The following is an 11,265-nucleotide window of genomic DNA, read 5'->3' on the forward strand; positions in this document are numbered from 1 at the left end:
ATTGTTTGACAAGATGTTCATATCCTTTCAACAGTTTTTAATACTACGACTAAAATCACTGTTTGTGGACTCTAAGGGATTCATATTAAGTTTTGTGTGTGTGTGTGTGTGTGTGTGTGTGTGTGTGTGTGTGTGTGTGTGTGTGTGTGTGTGTGTGTGTGTGTGTGTGTGTGTGTGTGTGTGTGTGTGTGTGTGTGTGTGTGTGTGTGTGTGTGTGTGTCTGTGTGTCTGTGGTTGTGTGTATGTGTGTGTCTGTGTGTGCGTGTGTGTGTGCGTGTGTGGTTATTTGTATATGTGCATTTTTTCTACCTTATTATAGACAGAAACTCTCCTGCTGTTTTTTCATTTCAATGTGATCAATTATTGCCCGTTATAACAACATAAATGCAGCAGGAATGAGAAATGAAGGTGGAAGATGAATATCAAAATATGTAGAATGGAAATTGAATTCGAAGAGGAGGAGGAGAAGAAGAAGAAGAAGAAGAAGAAGAAGAAGAAGAAGAAGAAGAAGAAGAAGAAGAAGAAGAAGAAGAAGAAGAAGAAGAAGAAGAAGAAGAAGAAGAAGAAGAAGAAGAAGAAGAAGAAGAAGAAGAAGAAGAAGAAGAAGAAATGAAAATTAAGAAAATTATGGTGAAAGAGAAAAATATCGATTAATGTACGATGACAAAGGAATTGAAAGAGACCAGGACGATTGAGAAAATGAAAATAAAGAAAATCAAAGTGAGAGAGGGAAAAGGGTTAAAGATGATGTGAACTAAAGGAGAGAGACAGGTGAATAAAGAAAAGTGCAATAAGAGAAGAGAAGAATGAAGAATATCATATAGATTAGAGGGGAGAAAAGGGAAGAAGGAAGTGAAATAGAGGGAAAGGTATGTTAGCAAAATGTGGGAACGAAAAAGGAATCAGAGAAAAGGGATGCTATGAAAATATGAAGAAAAAAAAATAAAAGGAAAATTTATGTTATATACATATATATATAGACACATATGCACATGCACACACATACACTCACACACAAACACCCATACACACACACACGAATATATGTATATAAATATATATATATATATATATATATATATTATATAATATATATATATACATATATATAAAGGAGAGAGGAGAGAGAGATTAGAGGAAGAAGGAAGTGAAATAGAGGGAAAGGTATGTTAGCAAAATGTGGGAACGAAAAAGGAATCAGAGAAAAGGGATGCTATGAAAATATGAAAAAATAAATAAATAAAAGGAAAAATGATGTTATATATATTTATATATATACATATATATATATAGACACATATGTACATGCACACACATACACTCACACACAAACACCCATATACACACACGAATATTGTATACCAGTGTGGTACGTATGAATAACCGTTAAAATATGGTGTGGGTGAGAGCACCGCTCGCCACCAGTTGTATACCAGTGTATACCAGTGTGGTACGGTTGAATAACCGTTAAAATATGGTGTGGGTGAGAGCACCGCTGGACACCAGTTGTATACCAGTGTGGTACGTAGTTGTGGCCACCGCGAGCCACCAGTGTATACCGTTATGGTATGGTTGAGTAACCGTTATATATGGTTACGTAGGGAAGTCTTAATGTGGCGAGATAGACTCCAAAGCGGGAGCTTTCTATTTATTTTAAACAAGACATTGATGTTAAACTACAAATCGGATGCCCCTTGGGGCTAAATACAATAAGTGCCAGGCCTTGGCCTAGGGCACGATAGCTCTGACCTCCGGCCGGTAGGTTCGTGACCTACCCAGCCTCTGGCAGTAGGTTCTTCACCTACTCCAGCTCTGCAACATTACATGGATGTCATAGAATATATAGGGTTAGAAGGGTTGCTGTAAGCAAAGGCGTTAGTCTCGTTAATCTATGGATTGGGGACGGTTTAGATATATAAGGGTTTAGTTGTATAATTGGTGGATATTGTTAGGTATATTATATCTATGTTAGTTTATGCGTAATACACTAGGGCAGTTATAATAAAAGGATTTATGATACGTTAGTCTGGTGACACTAGGCATCTATACTTGTTTGTCTTCAAATGTGCTGTGTTAGGGGTGCATATCGTGGGAAACGCAAGGTAAGCAAGAGGAAGTCTCGCTCTGTTGCAAGCATGTGGATCACGTGCGTGGTGGGTGATGGTTAGTAATGGTAAAGGATACATTGCCTCCCTGACCTTTTTGAGGTACGTCCTCGTACCTTGGGTTAAGGTCGTGACAGTGGGGATGGCATACATAAATGAATATAGTATAATATATGATAATTTGTAAGTTTGCTAGTGGGTGATATTGATCAACAAAATATGTTTGAATGAGTAAAAAGGTGGGATTTTTACGTATATTATCATATCTTTTTGTGGGTTTTTTTCAGTAAGCTATGTACAAAAAATTTACACTAGTATATTCTCTTTTCAATGAGGACAAATTTCACTGTTTACCACACACAATGTTATCTGACAATGGCTCAGAATTCAAAAATGAAGTGATGCGCGAAATAGCACATCTTTACAACATTGACCAAACATTTGCCACTGCATACCACCCCCAGGGAAACGGTCTGACTGAGCGAACAAATCGCAAGGTCCTAGAAATTCTCAGACCATTGGTCAATGACCTCATGGACACTTGGGAAGATTGGCTACCACAGGTACAAGCCAGTATCAATAGCACAGTCAATTCCGCAACAAAGATGTCCCCACATGAGATCATTTTCGGCCAACCAATGCGCCTACCCTACCAAATATTCAACCCCCCCCCACCCTTATACAACCTAGATAACCTCGCACACTGCATCAAAAGAGGTATGCAAACAATTTACAAAAAAAGTTAGAGCAAACCTGAAAGAAGCCCAGGAAAAGACAAAGACAAAACAACACAAACGGTCAATTCCACTTGACATAGCACCTGGCGACACAGTCATGGTAAAAGACTCAGGTCGAACAAACAAACCAAAACCACATGCATACCTATGCAAGATCTCAGGGATGAAACTGACGGAGACCCAATATGGTCTCCAATAAAACAGCATCTCATCTCTCAGACCCCCTTACACTCCCGACCACCTGTCCCTATTGAGGAACTCAATCTGGTCGACGGAGTCATAAGGAGAACCATTAATACAAGAGAGGTTACTGTTATCCCCAGAGCCCAAGTCCCCAAGGTCCTACACATATTGCACGACAGTGCAATGGGAGGCCACTCGGGCAGAGATAAGACACTAAACACTGCTAGGCACACATATTATTGGCCTTACATGAAAAGAGATATAACCACACACATAGATTCTTGTGTAACTTGCAACCAATTCAGAGGCCCTAACCTGAAGCAAATCAACATAAAATATATCCCACTCCCTGCTGAGCCATGGGAAACACTTGGCATTGACCTACTGAAAATGCCAACGAGCCATCAAGGTTCCAATTATGTACTCACAGCAGTTGAGTATTTCTCTAAATACACAATCTTAATACCACTCCAGGACAAAACAGCAGAGACTGTAGCCAAAACCCTGGTCAACAATATCTTTTGTAGATACAACATACCGATGGACCCTGTCAAGAGATTCTCCCTTTGGGAAATTTATCCTTTCCCATACCCTTACCAAAACCGAACAATGACCCTCAACCTACCAACCTCTACCATCTTAAAATCAACCGACGGTCAGTGGCTAACACTGACATCACCGGAGACCATAACAACTTGCAAGACAGCACGACCCAACTTCCACATCTGTCCAGCCTATCCCTTCCATTTCCAACTAACTAAATCCCACCGCTGCCGCCAGTGTATACCAGTGTGGTACGTATGAATAACCGTTAAAATATGGTGTGGGTGAGAGCACCGCTGGACACCAGTTGTATACCGTTATGGTATGGTTGAATAACCGTTAAAATATGGTGTGGGTGAGAGCACCGCTGGACACCAGTTGTATACCAGTGTGGTACGTAGTTGTGGCCACCGCGAGCCACCAGTGTATACCGTTATGGTATGGTTGAGTAACCGTTATATATGGTTACGTAGGGAAGTCTTAATGTGGCGAGATAGACTCCAAAGCGGGAGCTTTCTATTTATTTTAAACAAGACATTGATGTTAAACTACAAATCGGATGCCCCTTGGGGCTAAATACAATAAGTGCCAGGCCTTGGCCTAGGGCACGATAGCTCTGACCTCCGGCCGGTAGGTTCGTGACCTACCCAGCCTCTGGCAGTAGGTTCTTCACCTACTCCAGCTCTGCAACATTACATGGATGTCATAGAATATATAGGGTTAGAAGGGTTGCTGTAAGCAAAGGCGTTAGTCTCGTTAATCTATGGATTGGGGACGGTTTAGATATATAAGGGTTAGTTGTATAATTGGTGGATATTGTTAGGTATATTATATCTATGTTAGTTTATGCGTAATACACTAGGGCAGTTATAATAAAAGGATTTATGATACGTTAGTCTGGTGACACTAGGCATCTATACTTGTTTGTCTTCAAATGTGCTGTGTTAGGGGTGCATATCGTGGGAAACGCAAGGTAAGCAAGAGGAAGTCTCGCTCTGTTGCAAGCATGTGGATCACGTGCGTGGTGGGTGATGGTTAGTAATGGTAAAGGATACAATATATATATATATATATATATATATGTATATATGAATATATATATAAATACACACACACACCACACATACACTCACACACACACATATATATATATATATATAGATATATGTATATATATATATATATATATATATATATATATGCGTTTGAGATTAAATGCATTAGAAGCATGGTAGGAGTTACCAGGCCGGATAGAGTGAGAAACGATGGGGTGAGGAGGAAAGCGATAATGGAAAGAGAGTTGGGAGATAGGATTGATGTGAGAGTATTTGAATGGGTTAGACTCATGGAAAGAATGAGTGAAGTAGGATTAGTAAAAGAGGTGTGGAAGGCAGAGGTGGAAGAAGTGAACATAAGGGGGCGACCAAGAATGAGATGGATGGATGGTGTAAAAAGTAAATGGGAAAAGAGAGGAATGTCTGTTGAGGAAAGAAGGGAGAAAAGAAAAAGACAGGATTGAGTGGAGAATTGTCGTATATAGATGATGCTGTGATGCATGGAAGGGAGTGGGTGGGGTGGGGGATGAGAGAGTATGTGTGAATGATAGTTTGACGTAGTCTGAAGGGATTTCTCCCCGTCTTCTCTTTTTCTGCATGAGCGGATTAAATGAAGCGGCCTTGCTGAGTATGTGCTGTGTCTTACCACATTGCATCTGACCCAGGGTAGTGGGCTAGATACATGCATGACCTATCATTCAGGAGGAGCCAAGATAAGAGGGAGGAAGGGAGATAAATGGAGTGGAGTATGTGGGGATGGTGGTTGTGAGTGGATTTTATGCTTTTGTTTTTGGCTACCTCCTTTGTACGGGGAAAAAGCCGTTGGTATATGTATATATATATATATATATATATATATATATATATATATACATATATATATATATATATATATATATATATATACATATATATATATATATATATTATATATATATATATATATATATATAATTTTCAGAAACACATCTTCGATGCTCAAGATCTGTAGTCTTCCAAGGTTCTCAATTCTTTGAAAGTAAAATGAACAAAAACATTTGTCTTCTAGTTTTAGGAAATGAATGGAAACTAAAATCCACTCATTCATGGCCAGCTAGACCAACAGGAGGAAAAAAGGAGAGCATCCTCAGCAATGAAGAATGGCTTGCACGGAATTGGGGGAAGGGCGGGGGTAGGGAATGCAACAATTCTCCCATTTTGTCATTCTATTTCATTCCATTTCATATTGTATTACTCTAGCCAGGCTTGCGTCGTTTTCTATTGTTACATATTTGTTTTTATGTAATATTTCATGTTCTTTTTTATAAACAAGTTAATGATAGAACTAGGAGTTCATTTGTTTGGCTGTCTGTTAAAGTCTTTGACTGCATTTAGTGATCACTGTTTGTTTATATCTTGTAAGTAATGACCCCATACAAATATCATCAAAAAGCATTGACATTTTTAATTCTCGACTGAATTTAGTGAACCATAGGCGTGTTTATGTATTACATATGATACAAGTGACATTGATATTTTCAATTCTTGACTGCGTTTAGTGAACTGTGAGTGTTTATATCTCATGAGTAATGACACCACACAAACAAATGCCAATGAAAAGATACATATTGATATTTTCACCGAGTGTTTTTCAAGTGCTTTCCTACAAATGGTTAACGGTGGAACAGTTATTTGACTGGCACGGTTGCCTATTTTTTTTTTTTTTTTTTTTTTACTGCGTTTAGTGATCGTTTGGCTTGTTTGCATCCCGCAAATAATGACAAACAACACAAATATCAGCCAAAGACATCATTCTGTGGTTCTACCGTATTTGGCCATACAGGAAGTGTAACCATAGGATCCGCATCGATATTACGATAAAAAAAAACTCCCGAACGTCGCCTAAAGAAGACGAAGATGTCTATAAAAGAGAATTGTAATTGCAAGGTTGAAGATAATGTCCGGAGACCATTGCCTATTCAAAATTATCATATTGGGGTAATACTTTAATGATGATGATTTAACCATCTTCCTACTGAACCCAGAATCAGATTTGTAAATGAGATTAGCTTGTAGGCTCATATGTATATATATATTTATACATATATATATATATATATATATATATATATATATATGTATATGTATATATATATATTTATATATATATATATATGTATATATATATATACATATATATATATATATATATATATATATATATATATACATATATATATATATATATATATATATATATATATATATATATATATATACATTTGTGTATTTGGGCAGCTGGTTTCCCTATAATCATATTTGGTTGAAGACTTCAGCTGTCTCTGAATTAATTATCTTCTTACTAAAAAAATTTGACTGCACACTTCTGCGTAGAACTCAACACTGAGATTCTTGTGCCAAAAAACATAGTGAAACACAGCGGATGGTTCTTCATTATAATCATGACGTTTCGTACACATTGTACATTATCTAGTGTTAGATGCATTGAAAATCAATAAAATAAACATACCTACATAAATAATAAGCGGAGTTCACATAGTGACCTTTATGAAGGGTGGAGGCGGGAAATATGGTCGCCGGGTTGTAGCCTCCCATAGAGTGGTTCTCGACGATGTCATTACGTCTAACTCTCATGTTTGTAAATTCAGACTCGGAGTCTGTTCTTTGATTAAAAGTGCTTCCAGTATTTGTAGACGTTTCTGTTCTGGAACTTGGCCTATTATCTTGGTGTTATCCTCCATAATTTTTATAGACAAGTGGGTTTTGTTGGAGGTGGTGGTGTGGGATTTAGGTGCGACATTCTATAGGTAGAGTGTGATGTGTCTGCTAAGTCTAGTGGTTGTGTACCCTATGTATGAAGTGGAGAGGGATCCACAGTTCCCTATTTTTCAAGTATATTCATACACAAGATGATCTTTCTATAGGTAAGGTGTGTGTTTCATTGGCTTATTATTCATGATGAGAGTGAAGGTTATGTTTTTGTAATAGGTTTCGAAGTCAATTTTATTTTGAGGCCTAGTAGGTTTCATGTGACTTTTTGTTATTTGCTTCACCTCAAGCCTACTAGCTATATATATATATATATATATATATAGTAAATATATATGTATGTATATATATATATATATATATATATATATATATATATATATATTTATGTATATATATATATATATATATATATATATATATATATATATGCAGAAACCACTTGTAAAATAAAAGATTTGAATACCGAACTTTTTCGTCTATTCAAGACATCATCAGGGTACGAAGAATACAGAAAATTACCAAAGGTCGTAATATATACATAGTGGCAGAGGAACTGGGAAAGGTCCAATGTCACCCGACTTCAAAAGAATTATTTACAATCATTTTAATAATAAATTTATCTAATTTATATAAACCTAAGCTCAAACTCATATCATTTTCAAAATTATTTTTGTTTTTGTTCTTCTTTCGATTGTGACAGAAGAAAACAACATATTGCCTTTTTAGATATAAGTATTCATCGTTGTGATAGACATTTTAGAAATAATGTTTATAGAAAACAAACCAATGTTCTCTCATGCATTCATTTCTTTTCACACCATTATCAAAATACCAAGTTATTTGTTTTTTCTTCTATGCTCTTGAGAGCGTTTAGAGTTTGTTCTCCTGAGAATTTTGAAGATGAAGTGAAATTTATTTATGAGATTCGTCAAAATTTGAAATATCCAAAACATTTGATAGACGAAGCACAAGAAAAAGTCAGAAGAACATATTATAACATTTCTCAAGTAAAAGAATTCAAATTGAAGAACATTCTAGGAATTCCTTACCATGAAAATTATATCACCCTTCCTCAAATATTTAAAAACTTTGGTATTCAGGTGATATTTAATAAAAAACAATAATGTTAAGAACTGTGTAATTAGAAATTCTCCGGAAAAAAAATAAGGGTGTATCTATAGCATACCTTGTAAAGTACGTGATTTGAAGTACATAGGCCAAACAGTAAAAGACTTAAGCAAAAAAGGATTAGTCAAAATAAATACAATATAAGTACGGGTCAAATGTCAAGTGGACTTATCGTCCATCAAAAAGTTTTTCCATAATATACATGAATATATACATCCATATATATATATATATACATACATAGATATATATATATATATATATATATATATATATATATATATATATATGATGACGGTGGAAAAAGAAGTCACGGGTCTAGTTCCGAGTTCCTGAGTTTATTCCTGACCGGTTTCGCTCTATGCTTCTTCAGAGGAATGTCAGGAATAAATTCAGGAACTCGGAACTAGACCCGTGACTTCTTTTTCCACCTTCATCAACTTGTCACAATGTCCCAACACATATATATATGTATATATATATATATATATATATATATATATATATATATATACAGTATACACACACACACACACACACACACACATATATATATATATTGTTACGGGCTGCTGGTATGTGAAGAGACGTTACGTATAACGTCTAAGTGCTTAAGAACCAGCGCACTTCTAGAAGCCACTGTAGGACTGAACTATCTGGTCAGGGCCTAGATAATTCGTAAGACTAGAAGTAAAGGTAACAAAGAAGATTCCAGGAAAGGAATATTAAACTAGCGATAAAACTAGTAAACGAAATTATTAATGGAAAATATTTACAGGCAATTAACACAAAAGAGAATGGGCAGTAGGGTCAATGGGACCGTTACACGATTACGAGAATATGGAAATTATCGTTCAAATAAGAAACAAGATAAGTATACAATATGGTACTATCTAAGTACAAAGAGATCAGGAACATGCATCAGAATAAGTAATAAGTACAAATATAAGTAAAGTAATGCAATGTATATCAGACACGTAATGTAGGCAAAAAGGGTGATCACTTCACACCAATCGTCTCATGAATCTAAACCTTCTAGTTTTTATCAAGAGATCAATATGTGGGAATATGACAAGGAGTCAGCGAATACCACCGCTTATATACCATTGGACCGGAAGCCGGATACTTCCGGTTAAGGGTGCGGGTGAGGAGGAGGGTAAGTTAACACGTCAACATGGGTAGTTTTAGGACCCTCGACTCGCTTGAACAATCTATTTATTTAGTAACTGTCAAATCTGTGCGCTCCGAACTATTCAGGATTTCGCTTGTCTGTTTGTTCTACAAGAGTGCGCACCTCACCGCACGTAGGCAAGATTACATATAGTGGACGGGCGTTACTGCTTAACATTGTTACAATACATACATAGACAAGAAATATGAACATAGTTATGTAATACAAAGGAACACAATTCTATAACATAATTACACATATGACGTAATATCTAATATTACGTTACACCTCCACCGTTTGGGAAAGCTTTTCACTTTCTGTTGAAAAGCTATGTTCTAGAAAGTATGGAGTAGTTCTTTTGCGCAGGGGACAGCTTCTTGCTGTAGTAGGCGATAGCGTGAAGAACTTCGTTGTGTTCTTGCAAGAGGGCGGCACCGATACCGGTGTCGCTGGCGTCGACTTGCAGAAGAAAGGGTCGTTGGAAATCGGGTGCCCTTAGAACTGGTGCGTTAGTGAGAAGAGACTTCAGGTTTTTGAAGGCCGTCTCACAGGTAGGCGTCCACACGAAGTCGTGGTCTTTTCTCAACAGGTCAGTCAATGGTTCTGCTACATCTTGTTTCTCAGATAAGTGAAGATTTTGTAGTATCTGGGAGTTTTCCAAGGGAATCTCAGGAGGATTAGGCAGGATGTCAGGAGGCTCTTCCGATTTTATTGTGGTAGAGCTGCAAATTGGAATTGGATCTCTGGAATGATAAGGTTTTAAGGTATTTTTGTGACAGAGACGGGAACTCTTTCTTCTGTCTGGAGTTTTGATTATGTAGTCGAGATCACTGGCTCTGGACAAGACTTCATAGGGTCCTTTGTATTTAGCCTGCAATGGATCTCCTGGTATGGGAAGATAAAGTAACACTTGATCTCCTGGAGAGAAAGTTCTAAGTTTAGAATCTTTATCATACCGACCTTTCATTACTCGTTGAGCATTCGCCAAGTTCTCTCTTGCCAACTTCCAAGCTTCTAACAACTTCTCGGTGACCTGGGACACGTATTTCAAAGAAGGAACAGGTGGTTCTTCTTTCATCCATTGTTCATGAAGTATCTTTAGGGGACCACGGACTTCATGACCGAAGACTAATTCTGACGGGCTGAATCCAAGGCTTTCTTGAATTGTTGTTCGGGTGGCGAACAACAAAAAGGGGAGTCCGTCTTCCCAATTTCGAGTGTTCTCAGCACAGAAGATTCTTAACATTGTCTTGAGCGTTTGGTGAAAGCGCTCTAGAGCACCTTGTGATTGAGGATGATAGGCGGAGGAAGTTACATGATTTATACCTAGTGTTACAAGAGTTTCTCTAAACTTGTTGGAAAGAAAATTACTTCCTTGATCACTTTGAATGTTCTTAGGAAATCCTACCATAGTGAAATATTTCAACATTTCTCTGATTATGTTTTGAGCTTTAATATTTTTCAAAGGAATTGCTTCTGGAAAACGAGTGCTCATACACATGATTGTGAGAATGTACTGATTTCCTTTACTTGAAGGAGGTAAAGGTCCTACACAGTCAATAAGAACTTTT

This window comes from Oratosquilla oratoria, chromosome 28 (assembly GCF_046742065.1).
Source record: "Oratosquilla oratoria isolate Oo_2021 chromosome 28, ASM4674206v1, whole genome shotgun sequence".
Classification (NCBI taxonomy): domain Eukaryota; kingdom Metazoa; phylum Arthropoda; class Malacostraca; order Stomatopoda; family Squillidae; genus Oratosquilla; species Oratosquilla oratoria.